Consider the following 27330-nt stretch of genomic DNA (forward strand, 5'->3'; position numbering starts at 1 on the left):
GCCGCGCATTATTGGCCGCCGATGAGGTCTGACATCGATGTTTTAGCGGTTGACATGCGCGTGATCTTTTTCGATCAGCTGATTGGCGATCAGCTGATCGTGACGTATGGGCGCGCATGCCCGTACGTTGCGCTGACGTTGGCGACGGTTGGCATTGTTTGCCAAATGTTTATAACGAGCGTATCTTTTGCGGCACAAAAAATGTAAGATAACTTGAACGTTCGAGTTTTTCTGATAAATCGAAGGCTCGAGAAGGTTCTTGATGCCCGTTAAATTCGAATTCTTAAATTATAATTGCTGATTATCGCTTATGCGGTTAATCGAATCGAGATAATTTTGATTATCGAACATCAGTCTTGTTTTTCTTTTTTTTCTTCATTTATGCGATGATAGAATCTGCAATAATAAATTATATAATTAAATACATATCAATTCAATACATATCAAAATATCTTAATATGAAGTAAGTCCATCCGCTTTTCAATAAATATATATGATTAGGTGGTAAACTTAATTTCTGCCGCTAAATATTGTACAATATTTAGCGGCAGAAATTAAGTTTACCACCTAATAATCAAGTTCTACTTTCGAAATAAAAAAATAAAAAAAATAAATTAAACCAGTAATATAACTATTAATAAATACTAATAAATAGTAATAAATATAATAATTGTTTTTTTACCTTTTGCCCCTTCCTCTATCTCTGCCCCAATAATAATGGGCAGAAGATAATGTATACAAAAGATTCATGAATCGCTCTTGTTGTTTTCTTACTCCCGCAGTTCTACCTCTTGGTCTTGGTGCTGTAATTATTAAAATTAACAAATTACTTACTATATGTGCTTTAGTGTAAAGAAATTTAATACAAAGAAAAATATATACAAATTGAATATATAAGTATTAAAATATATAGTAAGTATGTTTCATTAAATTATGTAATTAAAATTACTTCGTCTAATATCTCTGCGATATATATGTTCTGCGGTGGGAGCAGCAGCGACAGGAGCAGCAACGACGGGGGCAGCGGCGACGGGGGCAGCGGCGACGGGGGCAGCGGCGACGGAGGCCGGTAAAAATTCACCGAAGGCAGAGTCGTGAGAACGATTGATTAAGAACGTTTTGGGGTTGATAGAACACTCTTTTCCCCGGACACATAGATTTAGAGCTATTACGTTACCTTAGGTTTGAGGTCGATCTGAAATCAGATTCCAGATCAGCGACCCCAAAAATCCATGTTTTCAGTTCTCAGTTCAAATTTGAACGAAATTAAAATTTTTGTCCACCATATTGGATCCGCCATCTTGAATTTTCAAAATCTGATTTCAGATTCTCCATCAAACCCATATATACAGTTTTCAGTCCAGGTTTTCGGGTTTATACTTACAAAGTTTACAGGTATACAAAGGTTTACTATACAAAGTTTACAGGTTTAATGTGAATGCTCATGAGGTTGTTGGGCTATAACGACGCAGGATTTGGAATTCATCATGTCATCTTAAAATGGCCGTAACTTTGCAAGGAAAAATCGTAGATGACCATTCGACAGCTCATTTTGAAGGGAAAGAGTAGTACTAAATGATGCAATTAGAAGAAAAGAGCTAAACAATTTTGTGCGTCCTGTACATAACCTCAAAAGTAGCCCAAAAAGCCATTTTTCGAGTATATAACCTCAAATATCTCAAAATCCTGACGTGATGGGCCAATTCTGACCTCGGATTCGGATTCTACGCAGAAAATTACTTGGGAAATGACCCCCAGCTGCCCAACAACAAAACCTTGTAGACCTGTGTAATCTTTATAGGTTCGTAACTTTATGCGCAGTAAAAAAAGCACTGTTTCTCATTGGCTTATTACTTTAAACATGGCGCCTTCGTAATTTTTCTTTATGAGATTGCTTTTATATTATAGTATGTAATATGTTGCATTACTATAATAGTAAAGTTTATTTTTCATGATTGTTAGTTTATGATTATACTTCACAGGTTAGCTGTAATCGTGACTTGTTACGTGCTTACTTAACATTTCTCAATTCATAAGAAGACAAATTGTCTTTGGCTTTGGATAGCAGTAGGTGTTCGAATCTAAATTGTTTTGATATTGCATAATAAAGGTATTATATAAATAGATATTAAATTAAATTAAAGTAATATTAAATTTGGTTAATAATTTTAATTAATAATTATAATTAATATGAAAATATAAATTTGTATTATAATTGATTGTTTGTCACAGAATAATATTATTCTTTTATTTGTTATTTCAGAGTTATTAATTGCATATCAATAAAAAAATTTACCAGAACTATTGATTGGATATCATCAAAATTTGAAACAAGATATTTAGAAGAAGAGTGAGTAACTGAGACTGAAGTGAATGAGATTTATATACATATTAATCAATTGATAAATAAGTGCGGTAAAGGACACATATATAGATTGAGTTTTATTTCATGTATCAATTTTTTTATCATATGAGAAATTACCGACTGTAATTGGAATAAATTGATCGGTACATAGATGTCAGTTATTTGGATCGACCATGTATATTGTAGAGGACCACAGGGAATATGACTGGTCCTTACTTATTAATCACACGGTAGGACTGGTAAAAAGAACATTTATTTTCTTATACATTAATGTGAGTAATATTTATATGTCCGTCTCTCTTGAGAACGTTGATCTCGGTTGTAGCGGTATGGCTTTCCTCTCCTTGGTGATCCGGTCTGCGTGCTGGCGTCCCGGACTCGGAGTCTGCTGGATCCTTTTTGGGTTCCGATCGTCTTGGTGTCTGTGGTGGTCTGTGTCACCTCGACCTTCGTCTGTGCCGAGGCTTGTGTGGACGTGGTCCTGTTGACGGCAACTTGTGTGCTGGTCACGTGGATGTCCCCTGGTGATCGTCGCCCCGGGGAAACTCGTGGCGGAATATACCACGGTATTGTGGCCAACTCGAGTACGGGAGCTGGAGTTGGTGGTTCCTCAGGCGACGGTCGTCTCCTCGGCTCTGTCGGCGGAAGTATGTCCTGGGGCTCCTTGTTAATTCTCCCGCCGTTTCGAGATTGGACGATGCCTACGCAGCGGCGTGAAGCCTTGGGAGGTCCTCCTGGGTGTCTTCTGTTCGGCCAGGGAAGGGTCATATATGACCTTCCTGACACCCCGAACTGTCGGCGTGGGATGTCGGACTCCTAGGATGATCTTCCCGGAGTGTGGTCGAGAGTCACCTCTGATTGTCGAGGTGATCCCTCGTGGCGGTAGGAGTGCTCCGGGGCGTGGGACTCCCGGCTTCCCGTGGTCGAGGATCTTCCTGGTCGTTCCCGATTGTAGTGGAGCCGATCGTGTCTTCTTCCTCGAGGTTATTTCCTCTATCCGAGGAGGTCCGTTTTCCTGGTCCGTCGTGGTGTCGCTCGGTGGTCTTCTTGGCATGGATTTTTCTGCTGCCTTCGGTGATGTACGCTAATAATGCGTGAGTGATGCTTTGCTCCGTAGGGGTCTCTCTTATATTTCCCGTGAGTTGACTTTGGCTTACGGGAAAGCACAGTTGGCGTACGACGCCTAGCGGAAGTGTCCGGTACTTGGCGCGCGGACTGTAAGTAGCCGCTTGCGCGCTTTTGGCTTACGGGAAAGCAAACTTGGCGCGTGCCGCGTAGCAGCGGAGCTCCGTACTCGACGCCGGCGCGCTATAACGAAACGTATTATTGCATCTCGTGTGACGTGTACCGCCACACATATCCATAGACATAGAGCATGGACTGCGTCATCCGTATCTAAACAGTGTATCAAATGTGGTCAGCAAAATAGAGAGAGAGAGAGAGAGAGAGGACGTGAAGACGGCTATCTCTCTCTCTCTCTCTTTCTAACCAATATTACAGCGTTGAATAGAAAATGACGGAATTGTCTGCCGTCTTCACTAGAGATCCTTAACCAGAGATCGGACAATGAGTGAACAATTCCTGATTGGCTCGCGTTGCGTGGGGTACAATCGGAAGTGTGAAAGAGAAAGATATAAGTGTGAGAGAGAAAGATATATGTGTGAGAGAGAAAGATATATAAGTGTGAGAGAGGAAGATATACCAAACCAAATCTTATCTAACCATGACTGTCTATCAAAATCACGAAGAAAAAGAAAACATCATATCCGGTTTTACTCCATGGCATCACATTGTCCGATCTCTGGTTAAGAATCTCTAGTCTTCTCGTCCTATCTTTCAATCTTTTGACGATCACTTTTGTACATGGATGGCGCAGTCCATGCTCTATATCGGTGTATCAAATATGTACAATAGCAAGTTAAAAGCTGTGAATCAAATTACGTGATATATATTATTATTAAAAGCTACATATACTTATTCGATATAAAGCGGTAGAAATACATATTCTTATGGAACAATTGCGTAATTTTAAGAAGGAAATTTTTTTGCTGTTACTTTTAGCGTAAAACACAATATATTACACTATAAAACAATAACTAAAAATTATCATAAAAATAAATGCGGATTTTAATAAAATTAATAGTGGATTTCGAAATTCACTATTAACTTTGTTTCAATCCGCATTTATTTTTATGATAATTTATTATTATTTAAAATAAAATTATTGTCTCTAAGAATATGTATCTCTATCGCTTTAGTATATTGAATATGTATACGTAGCTTTAATTATACATACATAATTTGGTTCATAGCTTTTTACTTGTTTAAATTTAAATTGTACACGCTATACTCGTGCCTTTGATATGTATGGTCGATCCAAATAATTGCCTATCTAATCTATGTACCGATTAATTTATTGCAATCGGTAATCTCTCGGGTGACCTCCTTTTCGACACGTAACTATTCGACACCGCTCGATTGGACACGCATTATTGGACACGTTTTATTGGACACCGCTCGATTGGACACCGCACGATTCGACACCGCACGATTCGACACTGCACGATTGGACACGGCAGCATTGGACACTGCACGATTGGACACAGCACGATTCGACACCGCACGATTCGACACCGCACGATTGGACACCGCACGATTCGACACGCACGATTCGACACCGCACGATTCGACACCGCACGATTCGACACCGCACGATTCGACACCGCACGATTCGACACCGCACGATTCGACACCGCACGATTCGACACCGCACGATTCGACACCGCACGATTCGACACCGCACGATTCGACACCGCACGATTCGACACCGCACGATTCGACACCGCACGATTCGACACCGCACGATTCGACACCGCACGATTCGACACCGCACGATTCGACACCGCACGATTCGACACCGCACGATTCGACACCGCACGATTCGACACCGCACGATTCGACACCGCACGATTCGACACCGCACGATTCGACACCGCACGATTCGACACGCACGATTCGACACCGCACGATTGGACACCGCACGATTGGACACGCACGATTCGACACCGCACGATTCGACACCGCACGATTCGACACCGCACGATTCGACACCGCACGATTCGACACCGCACGATTCGACACCGCACCATTCGACACCGCACGATTCGGCACGCACGATTCGACACCGCACGATTCGACACGCACGATTCGACACCGCACGATGAGCATGGAGCAGACACACACACACACGGGGGGGATGCAAGGGGGGCCTTCGGCCTCCCTCCCGCACCCACCCCGTCCCCCTCGCTTCGCGTGAAAAGTTGCAAAGTGGAACCTCGCTTCGCGTGGAAAGTTGCACCCTATCGTAGGCACCCCTACCGGCGGGGTGCATACATGTCCAAATGTGCGGTGTCGAATCGTGCGGTGTCGAATCGTGCGGTGTCGAATCGTGCGGTGTCGAATCGTGCGGTGTCGAATCGTGCGTGTCGAATCGTGCGGTGTCGAATCGTGCGTATCGAATCGTGCGGTGTCGAATCGTGCGTGTCGAATCGTGCGGTGTCGAATCGTGCGGTGTCGAATCGTGCGGTGTTGAATCGTGCGTGTCGAATCGTGCGGTGTCGAATCGTGCGTGTCCAATCATGCGGTGTCCAACCGTGCGGTGTCGAATCGTGCGGTGTCGAATCGTGCTGTGTCCAATCGTGCGGTGTCCAATGCTGCCGTGTCCAATCGTGCAATGTACGTGTCCAATCGTGCAGTGTCCAATGCTGCCGTGTCCAATCGTGCAATGTGCGTGTCCAATCGTGCAGTGTCGAATCGTGCGGTATCGAATCGTGCGGTGTCCAATCGAGCGGTGTCCAATAAAACGTGTCCAATAATGCGTGTCCAATCGAGCGGTGTCGAATCGTTACGTGTCCAATCGGGATACGCCCCTTAGTAATAACACTATTTACTAATAACAGATTTCTAAAGTTATTTAGAGATAATTTTTCTTTATTGAAAATGTCGAAGGTTTGTAACTAAAACTAAAATTAAAATTTTTTAAAATGAACTTCCCCTGGAATTAATTGAAGAATGTAGCTTTGTTAATATTTTAACTTTACGAAGTTTGCGAAAAATCTATACTTATTATTATATACTTATTAATACTATTTATTATAACAATATAATGTTTATTATTATTTGGTGTGTATTCATTAACTATTTATTATTTATAACATTTTAACATTTAACATAATGTTTTCTTAATTATTTTTTAATTATAATAAAATTTAATTATTTTACTCTATGCTATTTTACTCTATAACATACTGTAAATAATTAGAAATAATTATATTTAAATAATTATAAATAATTATATTAAATAATTTATAAAGAATTATATGTATGAAGTATTTATGTAATCTTTTTATTTTCAGGTACGGAAAATTATAAAAACAAATCGGCTGCTCTGACGTTATTTAAAGGCTGCCGTAAGCGCTGAATTAAAATATCAGCTGCAATAACGCTGAATTTTGGCTTGCTCTAGGCGCCTAATTATAACAATTAATTTTGGGTTTTATTACGTACCCAAACACTTATATAATCTTTTTATTTTACAGTTTAAAAATTATAAATAAAAGTTAATCTGCTACTTTGGCGCTATATAAAGGCTGCCATTAGTGCTTAATTAAAACATTAGCTATAGTAGAATTCTGAGTAGCCTGAGGCGCCTGCTTAGAAAAATTATTTTTGCAAGTATTATTGCGTTTAATAATAAGTATTATCAAGATAATTGTTTGTGTATATATATATATACAGGGCGATCCTGAAAAACGTTATGTCTTTAAAATGACGTATTCCTGACACCATTCTAAGACAATTTTTCCTTTACCAAAATTTGATTTGAAGCGTAGTTTTTGAATTATGAGCAAAAATAGTTAGTAAATCACGCGTCGGGTACAGAAGGCAGGCAGGAGCGGCGCGGCGTGCCGCGAGCGCGGGCGCAGCTGACCGCCCGACGGGTGATTATCACCGCATGAGTCGCTAACTATTTTATCTTATAACATAAAATTATGCTTTAAATAAAATTTTGGTAAAGAAGAAAATGTCTTAGAATTACGTCAGAAATACGTGTTCCTTAAAATAACGTTATTTTAATAATGAAAAGTTGTTCCGGATCGCCGGCCGTCCGACGTTGCAATCAGCTGATTGCTACACGCGATGTGTGTATGGCGGAGTGTGTGCGTAAGAGAGAGAGAGAAAGAGAGAGAGAGAGAGGGAGGGTAGGAGGGACAGACATTCATACACACGCACGCACTTTTTTCTCGCTCTCTTTCTCTCTTTTACGCAACACTCATACACTCTCTCATTCAGTCTCTCACTCACACTCTCTCGGTCACTCACTCACTCACTCACCTGCTTACTCACTTGCTCACTCACCTTGTAGCAGCGTAGCGAATCTTCATGCTATGTATTGTTGTTATCTGCTGCACGGTTATGATTGCTAGAGATGCGCGACACATCGAAATTTTTTCGATTATTAATCTCACACTCGATTGACACAATACAGATTACACGATAACGAGTTTACTGCTTATTCACTTACTATTGATTTATCGATACCAAAAATTACTTTCAAAGAAACGCGAATGCAAACAACACATGACTCGACGCGAAGCGACGGACCGCGGAGACTGCGCGACCACAAGAGTTATGTTGCCAGAAACGCGACACGCGACATCTAACAAACGACTTGCGCGTGGCGCGTGATTGACGCGAGATAAGACGAACGATCGGCTAAAACCTTCGCATTGCGAATGCGGTAGAAAACATGAAACGTATAATGACATACTTAAAAAATTAATTATTTATTATAAATAATAACTATTTCTAATTATAATAAATAATAATTATTTATATTTATAATAAATAATAATTATTTATTATAATTAGAAATAGTTATTATTTATAATAAATAATTAATTTTTTAAGTATGTCATTATACGTTTCATGTTTTCTACCGCATTCGCAATGCGAAGGTTTTAGCCGATCGTTCGTCTTATCTCGCGTCAATCACGCGCCACGCGCAAGTCGTTTGTTAGATGTCGCGTGTCGCGTTTCTGGCAACATAACTCTTGTGGTCGCGCAGTCTCCGCGGTCCGTCGCTTCGCGTCGAGTCATGTGTTGTTTGCATTCGCGTTTCTTTGAAAGTAATTTTTGGTATCGATAAATCAATAGTAAGTGAATAAGCAGTAAACTCGTTATCGTGTAATCTGTATTGTGTCAATCGAGTGTGAGATTAATAATCGAAAAAATTTCGATGTGTCGCGCATCTCTAGCAATCATAACCGTGCAGCAGATAACAACAATACATAGCATGAAGATTCGCTACGCTGCTACAAGGTGAGTGAGCAAGTGAGTAAGCAGGTGAGTGAGTGAGTGAGTGACCGAGAGAGTGTGAGTGAGAGACTGAATGAGAGAGTGAATGAGTGTTGCGTAAAAGAAAGAAAGAGAGCGAGAAAAAAGTGCGTGCGTGTGTATGAATGTCTGTCCCTCCTACCCTCCCTCTCTCTCTCTCTTACGCACACACTCCGCCATACACACATCGCGTGTAGCAATCAGCTGATTGCAACGTCGGACGGCCGGCGATCCGGAACAACTTTTCATTATTAAAATAACGTTATTTTAAGGAACACGTATTTCTGACGTAATTCTAAGACATTTTCTTCTTTACCAAAATTTTATTTAAAGCATAATTTTATGTTATAAGATAAAATAGTTAGCGACTCATGCGGTGATAATCACCCGTCGGGCGGTCAGCTGCGCCCGCGCTCGCGGCACGCCGCGCCGCTCCTGCCTGCCTTCTGTACCCGACGCGTGATTTACTAACTATTTTTGCTCATAATTCAAAAACTACGCTTCAAATCAAATTTTGGTAAAGGAAAAATTGTCTTAGAATGGTGTCAGGAATACGTCATTTTAAAGACATAACGTTTTTCAGGATCGCCCTGTATATATATAAGTTCGCTATTGTTCGATTACTATTCGTTCATATAGTTATTATATTTATAAAACTTATATATATATACAGGGTGACCCATTTTAACTTAGGCAGCCAAATAACTCGAAAAATAAGCAAGATAGAGAAAAATGTTTTAGACAAAAGTTGTATGGTTTCGAGGGGGCCATAAGATGGTATCATTGGTTTGACCTTGAAGAGTCATTTGAAGGTCACGTGAAGGTCACTTCAATTTTTTTAAATGGAATACCCTATATATTTTTGTACATTCTTGTAGCTCATCTCGAGAGCTTTCCAAAACACTATAATTAAGTACATTTTCGTTAAGTACTTTTTGAGTTATGAGGCTTGAAATAATTTCTTAATTTTACATAAACCGTAAAATATCTTGTAAAATATTCATTTTTCGATTACCTTATCTTAATAGTTTTATGTACAAAATAATGAGAGGAATCAATTGGTGTAAAGAAAACACATAGTTGTTTTTAAGAAAAAATATGGAATTGTTAATTGCAAATTACATATTTTTTCTTCGAAACAACTATGTGTTTTCTTTACACCAATTGATTCCTCTCATTATTTTGTACATAAAACTATTAAGATAAGGTAATCGAAAAATGAATATTTTACAAGATATTTTACGGTTTATGTAAAATTAAGAAATTATTTCAAGCCTCATAACTCAAAAAGTACTTAACGAAAATGTACTTAATTATAGTGTTTTGGAAAGCTCTCGAGATGAGCTACAAGAATGTACAAAAATATATAGGATGTTCCATTTAAAAAAATTGAAGTGACCTTCACGTGACCTTCAAATGACTCTTCAAGGTCAAACCAATGATACCATCTTATGGCCCCCTCGAAACCATACAACTTTTGTCTAAAACATTTTTCTCTATCTTGCTTATTTTTCGAGTTATTTGGCTGCCTAAGTTAAAATGGGTCACCCTGTATATATATATATATATATATATATATATATATATATATATATATAATGTCTCTCTCTGTGAAAACAAACAAACATATCGTTCTATTGCCTACAGAAAGAAATATAATTATTCGAGGCGAATGGTTAACTGACATGCATATGGAACATTTCAATAATCTTTTAAGAAACTGTTCAGATTATAGACCTGTTGAAACGTGGCGAATACAATGTCCTGATACGATTCAGTGTGTGCCAGAACACAAAAAACATATACAAATATTGCATAGTTCGTCAGGTTTACATGATGAACATTGGGTATGTAGTTATTATGACAGAAAGAATATATTTGTTTATGATTCATTAAATACTAAGAAATTACACAAACATCATGAAGAATTTTTGAAAAGATTATTTCCATATAATTTTGAAAAATATTCTATCAAATTTCCAATCGTGCAACATCAACCAAATAGTAACGATTGTGGTGTTTTCGCAATAGCCTTTGCAATTTCATTGTTATTTAATATTAAACCTGAGAAAGTAAAATATAATCATAGTTTAATGCGTTCGCATTTAATTAAGATTTTTGAAACTAATATCATTGAACATTTTCCACAAGATCCACAATATGTTCTTCAAAAAGTGCTTCCATTGGCAGTAATAAGAGCAAGAGAAGTTGAAGCAATTCGTATACGTAGTATACGTGAATGCGAGACAGAGCAACAAAAACTGAATCGTTTGGAAAAGATTCGTAATACTTATCGATATAAGAAAGAATTAAATAATAATCAATTGCAATTATCAACAGAAAATGCTTTAAAAGAAATTAAGAAAACAACAAATAAAATTTATAAAAAAACTGAATGTTCTTTAAATGAGCTATATATTAAAGATAATACCAACTGTAAAATTAACAGTAGTAATTTGTATAATAATGAAATAAATAGCACTACAATTTATGAACAAACTTCTAAAAATAATAATTTTAAAAATAAATGCATTAAAAAACGTTTTTTTTCTGACGATAATGTTCAATTAGAAAATATTAATAAAAAGGAATATCAATATAATTTGAAAAATAACAAACGAGCGCGCTATATACAAGATTTAGATTATAATTTGATTAAACAAGATTCTTATATGCAAAAATTAGAAAATAATCGCGCTAAACGGCACGATCGATATAAAAAAACTTAGAAAATAAACGCGCTCAAATGCGATATAAACAAAATTTAGAAAGAAACCGTGCTCAAAAGCGATATCAATACAAACAGAATCTTGAAAATGTACGCGCTCAAATACGATATCGATATAAACAAAACTTAGAAAAAAAACGCGCACAAAAGCGTATGCGTTATTCTAAAAATCCTCAACGTGAGCGAGATAGACAAAAAAGATTAGATCCTTCTCGCAAATGGCTTTATAATAAAAAATATTATCAGAAAAGTAAAAAACCTGTACTTCAACCTGCAATAAAAAATCATGATATTCGAAAAAAAAATTATTAAAAAATATAAAAAATTTTGGTCTAAAAACACCATAAAACTTCGTCGTTCTTTAGTAATATTTATAAAAAATATTGCAAAAAAACTCAGTATTAAAGACCATATTGAGAAACGATTAAAAGCTGGAAAAATCGCACGTTGGTGTATGCATATTAGAAAGAATTATATTTGTAATATATATAAAATGTTAGCTTTGATTAGACAGAAAGCAGAAGTGAGTCTTAATCTTGTTGAAGAGTCTACAAATGGTGACAAATTACAGGCATTATATGGCAAATCGAGACATACAACTTCATCGGAAAATTACTTTATTGATTCTACATATTATCATGTAACTCCACTGGAACCTTTGAATACAGAAGGAAAAGTAGTAAAATTACCATTAATAAAAAGTTCATTTTGAAACCTTTAGTAATGAATGCAGAAGGAAAAGTAGTAAGTGTATTACCGTTAGAACAAAAAATGCGAGGAAAAATATCATGGTCGTGCAATATTTCATGTAAAATTGACGATCCACTTTTAATTAACCGTTATCAGAAGTTTCTCGAAATCGTAAATACATGTACTTTAAAGAATGTACCAAAATTGATACAAAGTATTCATGAATACCAGTATTCATGTACCATGAAAATTTCAAATGAAAAATTGGGCCATACACGTAGCTGTCATATTAATTTAACGCTTTGCAAAGGAATATTTCTTCCAGTTTTATTATTGTCGCTTCATTTTCCAACAGTAAGATATATTAAACATTTAATTTATAAACTTACAGTTTTTTATCGAAAGATGGAAAATTTAGATAAAGCATTAACTCATGCTGATTTGAATACATTGAATGAAATTGCAACTTCTGCACAAGAAAAAACAGATATGTACAAACATCGACAGATACAATTCTGAGCGATGATGATATTATTTCTAAATATCGTAAAACGTTTAAAGCTTTGACTAAACGTTCAGCAGATACACCACAATATGTTTGCATATCATGCGAGAGATTGTGTTATAAAAAAGATGTTTCTAAAATCAATAGTTTTCGAGCACAAATTAACACCCAAATTTGGAGAGATTTAATGGCATATGTACAAGAACGAAAAATTAACGTGCAACATATATGTACTTATTGTGTAGGCAAATTTCGTAAAGGTATAATGCCCACATATTGTATCTTGAATAATCTCTTCACATATGATGTGCCTGAAGTAATATCATCTCTTAACACATTTGAAAAAATTCTTATACAGAGAGCTAAAGCATTTCAAACTGTCCTTAAAATGGGAACTGTTATGAATAAAAAGTTACCTCAAAGGCAAATGATACAAAAAGTTAAAGGTAGATCATTTCATTTACCACTTCCATTACAAGAAACATTTAACAAATTATGTGCTGAGACTGATCCAATAAACATGAGTCCTGAACTGTTTATTCTAGTTAGAAGTGTCCCAACAAAATCAAAAATTATTTGGGAAGAGATAATTAATGTTAAAAAAATATTTGACGCTTTAACATCGTTAAAAAGTAATAATGCTTTATATTCCCATATTATATTGCCAAATGATCATAATAAATTGCGTTTGCCAAAGTTAAAAAATTCAGAATTCCAAGTGGAAGAGACATCAGATATTGAATCTGACTATGAATTATTGAATAATTCAGTGGAAGAGCTAAAAAATGATGTAGAAGTTATATTAGAGGGTAAACAGAAGCCAATGTTAACTCAGATTACCGATAAAGATAATTATTATGAGCAATATACTATATATCCTTTATATGAAAAGAAAGCAAATAAAACTTCAACAGCTTTATATCAAATGTTAAAAATTCAAGATTTGCCTTTGGATAATCGTGAAAAAAATTTGGATTTGATGTGTTTTCCAGATATATATATCCATTTGGCATTAATGGACAACGTGAAACTAGACAAGTCAAACTTTATGATCATGAATTTATTAAATGTCGTTTGACATCCAAACATCCACAATATAGATTAAATCAACAATACTTATTTTATTTATTGAACGATGCAAATTCGTCAGTTAAGTCGCGGAATTTATCATAAATTGAATGCAACTGATTCGCGAGTTCGTTATACAGCTGCAGAATATTTAGATGCAATGTCGAAAGAATTGTTGGAATCTAATTTGAATACAACATTTTCCACACTTCGAAATACGGAGCAATATTGGCGTAAACTGAGAAGTGATTTAAATTGTATGACACAGAATTATGGACCTGCGACATGGTTTCTGACATTAAGTCCAAATGAATGGTTATGGGAAGATTTAGGTAAATATATTCGTAATGTAAATGGATGGTATGACACTTCATTATGTGTTAGTGCACTAGTCGCTAAAGATCCTGTATCAACATCAAGGTTTCACGATAATAAATTCCGGGCAATACTTGATTTTGTTAATTCCAAAGATTTTCCTATTGGAGAAGTAAGCCATTATTTCTGGCGACGAGAATATCAAGGTAGAGGTATACAACATTTCCACTTGTTAATTTGGATAAAAAATGCACCGATTTTTGGTGAATCTACTATTGAAGAAGTCTCTACATTTATTTTACAACACATAAGCTGCAAAATGTCGAATCAAAATATTTCACCATTATTATACAGACGTATTAATACGCATCAACGACATATACATAACGATTATTGTCTTCGTTCTAAAAAAGTAGGACGTAAAGTTACTCGTGTGTGTCGTTTTGGATTTCCTCGTCCTGTTACTGAAACTTTGAATGTGAGGGATGTAGCAACTTCAATAGCAGGTAGAAAACAATTAAAACATAAAAGTAGACTTTATGATCTTCTTCGAAGGGACAATGAAGTTAATATAAATGATTATAACCCTGTTCTTCTTACTGCATGGGAAGGTAATATGGATATACAATTTATTGGTGAAAAATCATCATTACTTACTTGGTACGTTACTAAATATATAAATAAGGCGGGAAAAAGTGAATTGTCTGATTCTATTCTTAATAGTAAAAATAGTAAAAATAAGTCATTAGCAAGTCATCTTTGGAATATTGCTTTGCGATTTACAAATAATAGAGAATGTGGTGCTCTTGAAGCTGCTGACACATTGCTAGGTATTTCTTTATACGGAACTGATCGAAATACGACTATTACATGGTTAGATGTTAATCAGATACGACATAGAAAATTAAAAAATCGCAAGGAAATTGAAGCTCTTGATGCTGAATCCCCAGATATATTTTATCCATCTTTGATAGATAATCATTATCCACGTAGACCAAGCGAATTAGAAAAAATATCTCTTTATGAATTTGCACAGTGGTATGATATTTCGAAGATGAAACCAAAAAGTAAGAATACTGAATATTATGAAGTAGATGGTGATTATTATCTTAAACGGCGACAGCGTGGACATCTTATTAATCATTATAAATATAATGTTAATGCACAACCGGAAAAGTATTTCTTTTCGTTATTACTTATGTTTCAACCATGGAGAAAATTAGAGGATCTTAGAAACGGATGCGACACTTATGCCGAATCGATTCACAAAATAAAATTGCATCATGTTGAAGCATTACAATATCATGAAAGATTAGAAGAATTGCAAAAAGCATTTGAAACTGCAAAACAATTAGTTCAGGAATATCTGGATGACGACTTACAAAAACAACAATCTCAAGATAATCCTGAAAATCCAATAGGTATACAAAATATAGAAGCTGGTGAAGCAATGCAAGATTTTAAAGATTTTGGTTAGGAATTCGAGAAATTGATGTATCTGAAATGATAGCAAAATTAAATGTGGATCAAAAACGAGTATTTGATAGAGTTATCAATACTGTAGAGTCAGATGAATTAATATTACGATTATATGTTAGCGGAGAAGGTGGTACTGAAAAAGTTTTTAATCAAAACTATTAAATGTTGGATAAAACAAAATCTCAACAAAGATATTGCTGTAGCAGCACCTACTGGTATAGCAGCATTTAATATACAGGGTGACCCATTTTAACTTAGGCAGCCAAATAACTCGAAAAATAAGCAAGATAGAGAAAAATGTTTTAGACAAAAGTTGTATGGTTTCGAGGGGGCCATAAGATGGTATCATTGGTTTGACCTTGAAGAGTCATTTGAAGGTCACGTGAAGGTCACTTCAATTTTTTTAAATGGAACATCCTATATATTTTTGTACATTCTTGTAGCTCATCTCGAGAGCTTTCCAAAACACTATAATTAAGTACATTTTCGTTAAGTACTTTTTGAGTTATGAGGCTTGAAATAATTTCTTAATTTTACATAAACCGTAAAATATCTTGTAAAATATTCATTTTTCGATTACCTTACCTTAATAGTTTTATGTACAAAATAATGAGAGGAATCAATTGGTGTAAAGAAAACACATAGTTGTTTCGAAGAAAAAATATGTAATTTGCAATTAACAATTCCATATTTTTTCTTAAGAACAACTATGTGTTTTCTTTACACCAATTGATTCCTCTCATTATTTTGTACATAAAAGTATTAAGGTAAGATAATCGAAAAATGAATATTTTACAAGATATTTTACGGTTTATATAAAATTAAGAAATTATTTCAAGCATCATAACTCAAAAAGTACTTAACGGAAAGGTACTTAATTATAGTGTTTTGGAAAGCTCTCGAAATAAGCTACAAGAATGTACAAAAATATATAGGGTATTCCATTTAAAAAAATTGAAGTGACCTTCACGTGACCTTCAAATGACTCTTCAAGGTCAAACCAATGATACCATCTTATGGCCCCCTCGAAACCATACAACTTTTGTCTAAAACATTTTTCTCTATCTTGCTTATTTTTCGAGTTATTTGGCTGCCTAAGTTAAAATGGGTCACCCTGTAGATGGTTTGACAGTTCATAGATTGCTTCAATTACCTGTTGAACATGGTCATACTCCTAAGTATAAACAACTATCTGATCATGTATTAAAACTTTTACGAGCAGATCTTAAAAATGTTATTCTTTTTGTAATTGATGAAGAATCAATGATATCTAATTTGATGTTAATGTATATACATTTTTGGTTGTCTGAAATATTTGACACTAGTGATTGTGATGATGGATGGTTTGGTCAAAAAACACATTCTTTTATTCGGAGATTTGCTTCAACTACCTCCTGTACATGAAGATCCTATCTTTATACACTTATCAAATGAAAAAATTGCTAAATACCTTACTTCCTTAAATGCTGTTAATTTATGGACTACATTATTTGACTACGATGTATTAACAATCAATATGCGCCAGCAAGGAGATGACTCTTATCATCAGTTATTGTCGAGAATTCGTATCGGCTTATTAATAAAATCTGATCATAAGATTCTTGAAAATAGAAAAATTTCTTTCAAATGTGATTCCTTTGAATCCAGATTAGACGAATTATGTAATTTTATTAATAATTTGCCATCGGACATCGTTTGTTTGCTGCCTACTTGTCATATGTGTGATGTCCTCAATGATGCAATGTTAAGCCGCATTTCTAAAGAAATATTATTAATTGCTGAAGATATAATTGACTGTATTCCATATGTAAAAAAGAAAGTATTAAAAGTTTTATCAAATAATGATGATGATAATTCGAGAACAGCTGGGCTTTCAAGACAAATCACAATTAAAATTGGAGCAAAAGTTATGATACGGCGTAATATTGATGCTAGTTTGGGTCTTGTAAATAGTACAATTGCTAAAGTAATTTCAGTTGTACAAGATACATTTACTAATAACGTAGAAAAGATCAAACTTCTTTTACCATCAGGTTCAGAATATTTAATTGAAAAAGTAAGTGTTAAATTTGAAGTGATGGATAGAGCGTATGTTACCAGAAAACAATTTCCATTATCTTTGAGTTATGGTAAATTCATAAAAGCCAAGGATTAAGCTTGCAAAATGCTATTATGGACATCGGTAACTCTATATTTAATTGTGGTCAAGTTTATGTTGCATTGTCACGAGTAACATCTTTAGATGGTTTGTATTTAATTAATTATGATCCGTCATCGATAACAGCTAGCGAAAAAGCTATTATCGAATATAATAGACTAAGACGAATACATAAATCAGAAACAAAAGAAATAATTAAATATTCAAAAGACGCTAATCACAAAGTGAAAGATATTTTGTGGGCGTTACCAAAAATAATTACTTCTATTCAAAAATCAGATGAAATACAGCGAAATACTGGTTGGATTATACATGGTTTCCAAAATATAGATAAGGTTTCATGTTATGCAAACGCAGTAGTGCAATGTATATTGAACTTAAATGCTATTAGGCAGCAATTGCTTTATTGTGAAAAATCAGATGTTTTATGTATGTTAATGCATCGATATGAAAATGGAATGCATGATCTAAATACGACAATGCAATACGACAATGTTTAGGAGAATATTGTTCAAGTTCTCTAAAACGAAATGCATCAGATTTTTTTATAGCTCTTTGCGAAAAATATGATTGTATAAAAACTCTAGTGAGACATCAAATAACTTCTATAAGACGATGCAAAACTTGTGGTGATACAAAAACTATTGTTGGTAATATTATTATTTCTATTTCTATTAATAATTTGAAAAAGAATTTATTAAATATTACATTTTCACGTTGGTATCAATTGCATAACGAATGTTGTGATTATTGTACTGAAAAAAATAATATATTATTAAAAAGGGAAATCATATTAACAAAAGAGATAGTTGTTATTCATTTACTGTTTTCATTACAGAATGATAAATTAATGAAAGTAATACACAATTTAAATTTATGCGCTATTCCAACGAGTAAAGTATCAATAGATAAGCAATTGTATAAAGTGATGAATGCTGTATTTTATCATGACTCAAGTATTGATGAAGGTCATTATACAAGTATGTGCAAAGAAGGAACATCTAATATTTGGATTGAGGCTAATGATGCTCAAATTAAAAAGAAGCAGTGGCCTAGAGGTGCTAAAGATGTTTATTTACTTTTTTTACGGAAAATAGCTAAATAAATAATATGTAATTCGATGATGTGACAAACAAAAATAGTTAAAAAAGTTTTCTATAAAACAAAACTTACAAAAATTCTTCAGCAAAAGAATTAAAATACATTTTTTATAACATCAAATTTGATTAATATTTAATCATTTATAATATAATAATTGTACTCGGATCAATTAATAAAAGGATGTTTCATAATATATAAGCAATTTTGTGAACAATACTTCATATTCCATATTATTTATGAATAATTAATAACATTGATTTATAATTATTCATTATTTTTAAAGTAAAAGTAGAAGAAAATGAAATAGAAAAGTAAAAGAAATGTTTAAAGGATCTGGATATACATTCAGCAAAGAAGATCGTCATATTTTAATGAAATGACGGGGCTGATGGCGGATTTTTTGCTTATTTTTTTGGATATTTATTCTAAAAAATTACTATTTTAAAAAGTAAAAAAAAGTTAATCATGTGTCAGTATTAAAATGTAAAAAAACTTTATATTCCTATTCTAAAAATGGCAAGTTATGTCGATACTCGAAAGTCTCGAAGTGTATTGTTGCCTCTTTTCCGCGATGCTGATTGGTTCTTTTATTGCGCTCAATTCGTGTTGTGAGCAGCTGTCATTTGTGTTGATTTGCGATTATTACAAATTTTGACAGTTTGTGTGACAGTGAGAAATGTATAATGAAAGGGAATAAATGGCGCGTGCGAAGCGCGCGCTTTGCGTTGTCTAGTATTGTAAAAAACTGTTCTATACACAAGTATTATTTAAACACACATAGTATTATTTAAACTACAAAAATGTTACATTAGACAAAGTTAATATGCAAAATATTTTTTTTAATTGTTTACAAAAATTAGTGATATCCTAAAAAAATTACCTTTTCAGAAAAAGGTAAAAAAAAAGAAGTCGAGTCATCCCAGTAAAAAATTATTGTATAAAACTATTTTATAAAAAATTATTTTTAATAAAAAATTGCTGTATTAAAAAAAATTGTGTAAAATAGTTGTCTTACCTACAAAAATTAATGATATATTTAAATAGAAAATTGCGTCGAGAATAAGAGTGTGATTTTATTTTACGTTTATCAACATTGTGTGTGTGTGAGCGTTGTGTGTGTTTTAGATGTGATTGAGTACTGACAAATAATCAGAGAAGGAAAATTATTATGTTTACATTTTCGTCGAAAGTTATTACATTTCTGTCATAAAAGTCAGAACCCTGATTTCTTACAACGATCATGAACAGTTGATTCATGTAGCTCGTATATACTAATGTGCATTCGTATTGATTACGTTGTATCGTTACGACAAAATTTGTCACACGGAAAAATGCATACTAGAAGTCAATCACCACATCTGACAACGTCGACTAACGTAAAGTGAAATTGCACCCAAGAAATAAAAATTTACGCCCTGAGGTCACCGCTAAAATATCAAACTTATTGGCCCACGTCGCAAAGAGCCCCAAAATTTGCTCACTATAAAACGGGCACCGCATGTGGACACTTCGCAGTTCGCAGAATTTTCCGCACGTAAAACCGCTCTTAGTAAAACCGCTCGCTCTTATTGGTAAAACCGCTCAGTTACGCCGCTATATTCGTCTTCGGACTTATCTCGTCGTCGTTAAATTTTCAGTCCTGAAAATTTGTACATATTATATACACTACCCTCCACAAGTTTGAAAACACATTGCATTTTACAGATAAACAATCGCATGGCAGCAAGCTGTGCAGATTTTTCATATGAATATATTGCAAGACGTTTAAATGATGATATGACGCCTGTTTATACCGAAAATATACCGAATAATTATTACGCGGCACCGAACTGCTCGGAGTTAAATTTCGCGCGTTGATTTGTTCTGCCAATTAGTGCTACTACAGCATATCAGATGCTGTAGTGGAATGCCTGTAATGTTTACGTGCATTAGAAACATACATCAGAGTAATAAGAACTTATTTAAGTGCAGTTTGATTTTAGTTTCTGTAAAAGTAACAAAAATTACTACAATCATTAAAAATGGCTCCGACGTGCCAGATTCCATATAAATTGTGAGTCAAGATTATTATTTTACAAGAAGAAGGATATAACATCCGGCAAATATTGAAGAAATTAAAGTTATTTTCTTTATATTGTATACCTTTATAGAGTGTTTCCATACTTATGGAGGGTACTGTATATCTTTCCTTTATTTAATTGTGTGGTGTTAAAAATAAAACTCAAAAAATACAAAAAAATTACGTGTCGTGTGAAGTCTCTTTAGCGATTAGAAAACTGTCGTGTCCTTGTCCGTCGCGCTCGTTCAAATCTTGCACTGTCGCGACAAATCGCTTACACCCGCGAACATAATGAATTTGAAGTTATCATTTTTCTTTAATAAAAACCATTTTATATTTATCTTACGTTTCTTTGAAACTTTAATGAAAACCATTTTATATTTATATTACGTTTCGCAAAACAGATCATATAAAAATATACATCTTTTTAAAGAACACCCAATAAATTTTTTAGAAATAATAATTTTCTTTATTTAAACAAATTTAAAATTATAAAACAATATTTTTTTAATGTATGTTTTGTAATATATGTCTGAACTTATTTAGAGATTCTAATTACATTTTTTAAAGTCTTTCTGTAAGATGTAAATTTTAAATAGATACAAAAAACAAAAAATTATTTAATAATTATATAATAAATTAATTAATATAAGTTTTAATTATAAAAAATATATTAATTATTATAAAAAATTTAATATATTAAATATATTAAAAATTTAATATATTAATTATTATAAAAAATTTTTTTATTATAAATTATTATATAAATATTTAACATTTATAAATATGTATATTATAATTTATTATTATAAATTTTATTATGTCTCTATTTCTGTTATTATTTGATGTAAGTATATAATTGATATATTTTATTTAAATTATAAAAATTACAAAGTTGATTACAATTTTCTATAGTAACGCGATTTATTGAAAAAAGAGGAAAAAAGACTAAACTTGTAAAATAGAGTATTTTTATAAATAACAAATTTTAGCAACAACATTATTAAAACAAAATTTATTTCTTTAAAATATCCAAAAAGAATAAATATAAGTGTGCTATTATTCATTCAAAATTCTCTTATTTCAAGATTTTTGCTCTTGGAAGAATACAAAAAGCACATGGTATATTCAATGCAAAGTTTTAGATGAATACCGAACAGAGATGGATTTAATGAGCATGTTGATATTAATACAGAAAGTACCCATATAGAATTTTACTAACTATTCTGGCCCAAAACTGGTTGCCAAGTCACCAATATTGGCGCGATAATGGCGCCTATGACTGGTCCAGCAATGGGACTTCTCTAGAATATAATAACTTCGGTCCAGCAATAGGTAACAATGTACGGCCAAACATGATAACTAATGATGGGCCATTAATGGTCAATATATCTTGCCAATATTTTGCCATTAATGGCTAATCTATTATGCCAATACTTGGCTAATAATAGCATTCTTACGGTGATCGACTTAGCCAAATTATTTTTTTTATTGCTTCATTGCGTTAATACATTTTTACAAATATACATTTATCAAAATATATTTTACTAGAAATATTTTCCCTTTTTATTAAGAATACTTATATATAATTATTATATGTTAATGTATTTTTAATAAAAATTCTGTAACGTTGTGTTTCCGGTCGCGGTATAGCTCGCCGGGATCAGGAGTTCTTGTGTCAGGTTAGAGAGAGAAACGTCACGGATCTACTGAAATGTGCGTGTATATTTATTGGATGTAATTGTATTTTACAATGTGTGAGTTGGTGTGTATGCGATGTGTGTATGTGTGCGTGTGTGTGTGTGTGTGTGTGTGTATGCGATATTCGAATTAATTGCTAGTACTATTAACCGATGTTCGGTTTTATAAATTGACGTTCGGGTTTTTGTCGGCGTTTCCGATGTGTAACGGGTTTCCCGCTTTCTGTTTTTGCGCGTGTTGACGCACGGTTTTTGTCGCGATGTCTGGCACGGCCGTTAGCTGTTCGTCGGGCTTTAAATTCGTACGCGTGACAAGTGATTACAATTTGCTCGCTGTGTTCGGAATCTTTTATAATAAATTTATCTGCGTGCTTGCCAATTAATCGTGACAATTTAATCGACGTCAGTTCGGTGTGTTCGGCGCGATACTTTGTTACAAATTTATTCGCGCGTCAGACAATCAATCGGAATCGGTTTGCTGTGTGTGATTGTGGTTTTCGTATTATTACCGATATGTTTACGTGTGAGCTGAACAAGTCTTCTTCGGGGGGGGGGGGGGGGGGTCGCATACGCCTGGTTTTCCAAGATCGCGGTGGAAGATGCTCGGATATGGATTGACTTGGGAGGACGGGAGTATTTCACGAGAACACTCGTCGGAGGCGGCTCTCTCTCCACCCCGGGACGTTTTAAGATACTCAGGCGGTGGAAGGAACGGTATCGGCTGGCGGGTCGAGAACGCTCGGCGGAACTGGAGTTCTCCCTCCGGTCCGATCGGCAGCCTGGTTTGTAAGTTAGGAGATACCTTTGAGAGCGATGGGGTGGAATAGCCTTCCACCTTTTCGTCTCCTTTCTCGGTATCTGTGGGACTCGGGTACGGTTCTGGATGGCTCTGCGCTGTACTAGCGAGAGAGGATTCGGAGTTATCGTTCTCTTGCGAAACCCGCGTGAGACGAAGTGACTTTTCTGGCTGACGGCAGCCCCTTTTATACGGGGTGGTTCGCTTGCGTCGGCGCAGACGGTACAACCCTTCCGAGCGGTGGTGGGGTTGCCGAAAGGGGCCGGCGTATCGTCGGGGCCGTTCGTCGTTTCTCGGAGATATTCGGTCGACGAATTTTAACGGTTTTTAAAATTGTGGACGCACTGCGCCCCTGCCCCTGCCCGACGGGTGGTCGTCGGGCGGCAGCTTCCGGTCGGTAGAATGGCCGGGAATTGTTGGGGTGATGCGTTTTAGACGCATCGTTACAATTCGAAAAATATTCAGTAAACTATTTTATAAATATATATTTATAATAATTTATTTCTGCAACAAAGTAATAAAAAACGTTTTCGAACTCGAGCGATTGCTGCAAAATTGCTGCGAAAAAAGCTGTGCGACAACGAATTTAGAGCGGTTGCGGACTGCGCAGAGGATTTCTTTCGTTGGCTATTTTATACCCGCCAAGTTTCTAGAATTTTCTGGCAAATTCGAAAATGTTAGGCTATGACCGGACAAGATATAGTCTCGCAAAAGAATTTGCATGCGAAGCTTACCGGTAAACAGGCTGTGGCCGTTTCACCAATGTTTCCTTCACGGTCGCCAGTCATTTTTATCATCCAAACGACAAGGAGGTTGATACGTCGTCTAACCCTCCCGCTTTCTGTTTCAGGTTGCAGCTGGCCGTCCGGATTTCCGCACCCGCTGGGATATCCTAAAGGAACACTCAGCGTGGGATCGCAGGATCGCAGCTCGCAATCACCTTCGGCGGGAGTATGGAACGGGATATCTCCGCTCGATATGACAGGTAAGTAATGCACTCACTCAGTTTTCAGGTTTATATATATATATGTATATTATATATATGTACTTTATTGTTAGTCCATCTAATATCACTTCGACGGACACAAGGTTTACAAAAAACAGAACTGTTCGGACACGTTCGCGCTCGCTTTTCCGCCAGCGTCACGAGTTCCGTTGTCTGTCTATGCGCTCGCTCGTCGCGTCACAGCGTCGCGCCTTCACTCTATCACGCTTTAACAGTATATCGCACTAAAATATGCTTTCCCGTTGCGCTACGGTTTCCTCGACACGTGCTTCTCTACGTTCGGTAACTCCGCGAGTGGTTCTCTGGTCCTCGCATCTCTCGGCTTTATACCCTTCGCCGAGCTGCGCGCCCCACTCTGTCGCCCGCGCCCAATAGCGTCGCGGCGCCGTGACCGGCACTCTTCATGGTCCGCGCTTGCGATGTACCTCGTGACCGGCACTCTTCATGGTCCGCACTTGTAATGTACCTTGTGACCGTCTTGTTTTTCCTTAAGCCTATTACATTATTAGTTTTGTTTATATATTTACATTTCAATATCTTTCTACAATTTAATCTAGTCATTCGTTTTATTCTAACTTTACATAGGACGCCTCTTCCTATACGCGCTTCGCGAGCATTTTTAAGTACATGTTCGCGGATCAGGTGTTCGCGTATCGCGTCTACGACTGCTGTTCTCGCCTTTAACATATACGCGCATTCGCACTTATGTGCGCCCTCGCGCGTCGCCTCCTACACGTCGTTCATCGCGTGTTTGGCCCCGTCTGCGTCCTATGTTGTCCCAGGTCGCGTGCACGTTCCCGTCGATCCTCCCGTCGATCCTCCTGTCGGTTGATGACCTTAATTTCTTTTGAAATGCCCGTGATTCGTCCGGCGGTACGCGCTTCAGCGTTTATCTTAGCTCTAATCTCATAACCGAGAATATACGCTTTTGCGTGGACTCGACGATGTAGATTCATTACGTTAATCTTACCACGTGCATTTCAACTAATGTCGCCCTCCGATCATCATTATTTCCATGGGTGACGCGTACGCGCGCTATCTTACCAACTAGACAACTTATCGATCTAATGCTTATTGTTCTACGTATATTCTCTATGATTATATATATTTGATTACTTAACTTCTTTCTAAATATATTTTTGGAAGGTTTTTGTTTTAACGCGTTTTCATTTTGGTTTTCGTTTTTCTCGCTATACACTATCCGCTTACCAACTAAACTTAAGCGTGTACTATTTATATTATTTACATTTCTTATTTCAGGATCTCCCGATAACTCAACCTCGGCTGGTGGACGGCTGTGGCTCCTGTCTCTGCCCGATGTCATCCCACGGTTCGCGGCTTGGTCCCGGCCGCTGCTGCTCTGCGACATCGCGGTCGTCAGGCTGTGGCCGCTCGGTCGCAAGGCATGGGCGAATACAGTAAGCCAAGTATTGGGCAATCATTGGTCACTGTATATCGGGCTAAGCATTGGCGCTGTAGCAAAGTGTAGCGTTTTCTTATGTAAATGGCACCCAATCATTCCCCAAGCATGGGCCAATATAGAATGCCAAGTATTGATTAATTATCCAATCCAATCCAATCCAATGGCGCTACAGCTCAAGTTCGAGCCATGGCCTCCAGAAGTTTAGTTCTCCAGACATCCCGGTCCATCGCACATCACCTCCAACTTCTCTCGTCCAGTAGAGTCCTCGCATCATCGGCCACGCCATCCTCCTATCTCACCCTGGGTCTCCATCTTGAACGACCTCCATATATTTTTGTTGTTAGTATCTTCTTTGGCATCCTTGTGTTTTCCATCCTTTGCACGTGACCGGCCCAGCGAAGCCGCATAATCCTTATATGTTTAGATAGTTTTGGTGCTCCGTATAGTTCATATAACTCTTGGTTATATCTCATTCTCCACACCCCATCCTCCTGTGTTGGTCCAAATATCCTACGTAAGATTTTCCTTTCGAAAGCATCCAGGCTGTCCGCAATTCCTTGCGTGATTGCCCATGTTTTGCATCTATACGTAATTACGCTACGTATTAATGTTTTATATAGCATAATTTTTGTGTTTCTGTGCACGTCTCTGGATTTTATCACTGGGAGTAAGGCGTAATATGCACTATTTGCCGATTTAGGGCCGGTTGTTCCAACTTCTTGGCAAAATCACACTAACTGATAGGTAGCTACCTTACAAGTAAAATATACCTATCAGTTTACCGACAAGTTTTATTGAACGTGTTGTTCCATGATAAAAATATTTATTGGTAATTACCTTGCAGATAAGTATGAAAATGCACTTCCGATTCATATAATGCTAGTTTCAGATCATTAAAAAGTAAGGTTATATTAGTATTATTGTAATATTTGTTGAATATTATTGTGATGTTGGATATTGTGTCTTGACGAATCTGATAAAATAATAAAAGATTATTAAAAATTAAATACGTAGAAAAATGTAAGTTGGATATTTATTCATATATATTTGTGTATTATGGTAAATATTTAAATAATGTAATATATATAAATAATAATTTAACATTTCATTTCTGCAGTTATACTAAAAATGGAAGAATCCATTAATAAAGAAGGTAGAAGTGTAAATTTTACCGTTAATGAAATTATTACATTAATCGAAATCGTAAAAAAATATAAACATAATCGAATGTAAAAAAACTGATAGTACCACATAGCGAGACAAAGATGCATGTTGGTCGACAATAACTGACGAATTAAATTCTCGCTGTGGAGAAGCTTTTCGGAAAAAAAAGCGTAAAAACAAAATACGAAGATTTGAAAAAGAATTTAAAGAAGAAATTATCCAAAAACAAAATGGAAATGTTTAAAACTGGCGGAGGAACTGCAAAAATACAACCACTTACTACCGCAGAAGAAATGCTCTTATCTCTTTTACCCTCAACAATACAAGGGTTGCCTTCTGTTTTTGATTCTGATAAAAGATTAGGTATTAATTTATAT

The 27330-nt window shown here is 35.5% G+C and overlaps 1 protein-coding gene and 1 pseudogene across 1 annotated transcript in view; one reads left to right on the plus strand and one right to left on the minus strand.

Moving 5' to 3' along the window:
• LOC145974706 (uncharacterized) overlaps positions 1-27330 on the minus strand; it is a 138482-nt gene that overhangs the window by 101460 nt on the left and 9692 nt on the right. The gene's annotated exons all lie outside the window — the stretch shown is intronic.
• Positions 14684-25994, plus strand: LOC145974998 (uncharacterized; annotated as a pseudogene).

Source organism: Camponotus vicinus, unplaced genomic scaffold, assembly GCF_025532165.1.
Source record: "Camponotus vicinus isolate PSW18456_S1 unplaced genomic scaffold, iyCamVici1.0 SCAF_7, whole genome shotgun sequence".
NCBI lineage: Eukaryota > Metazoa > Arthropoda > Insecta > Hymenoptera > Formicidae > Camponotus > Camponotus vicinus.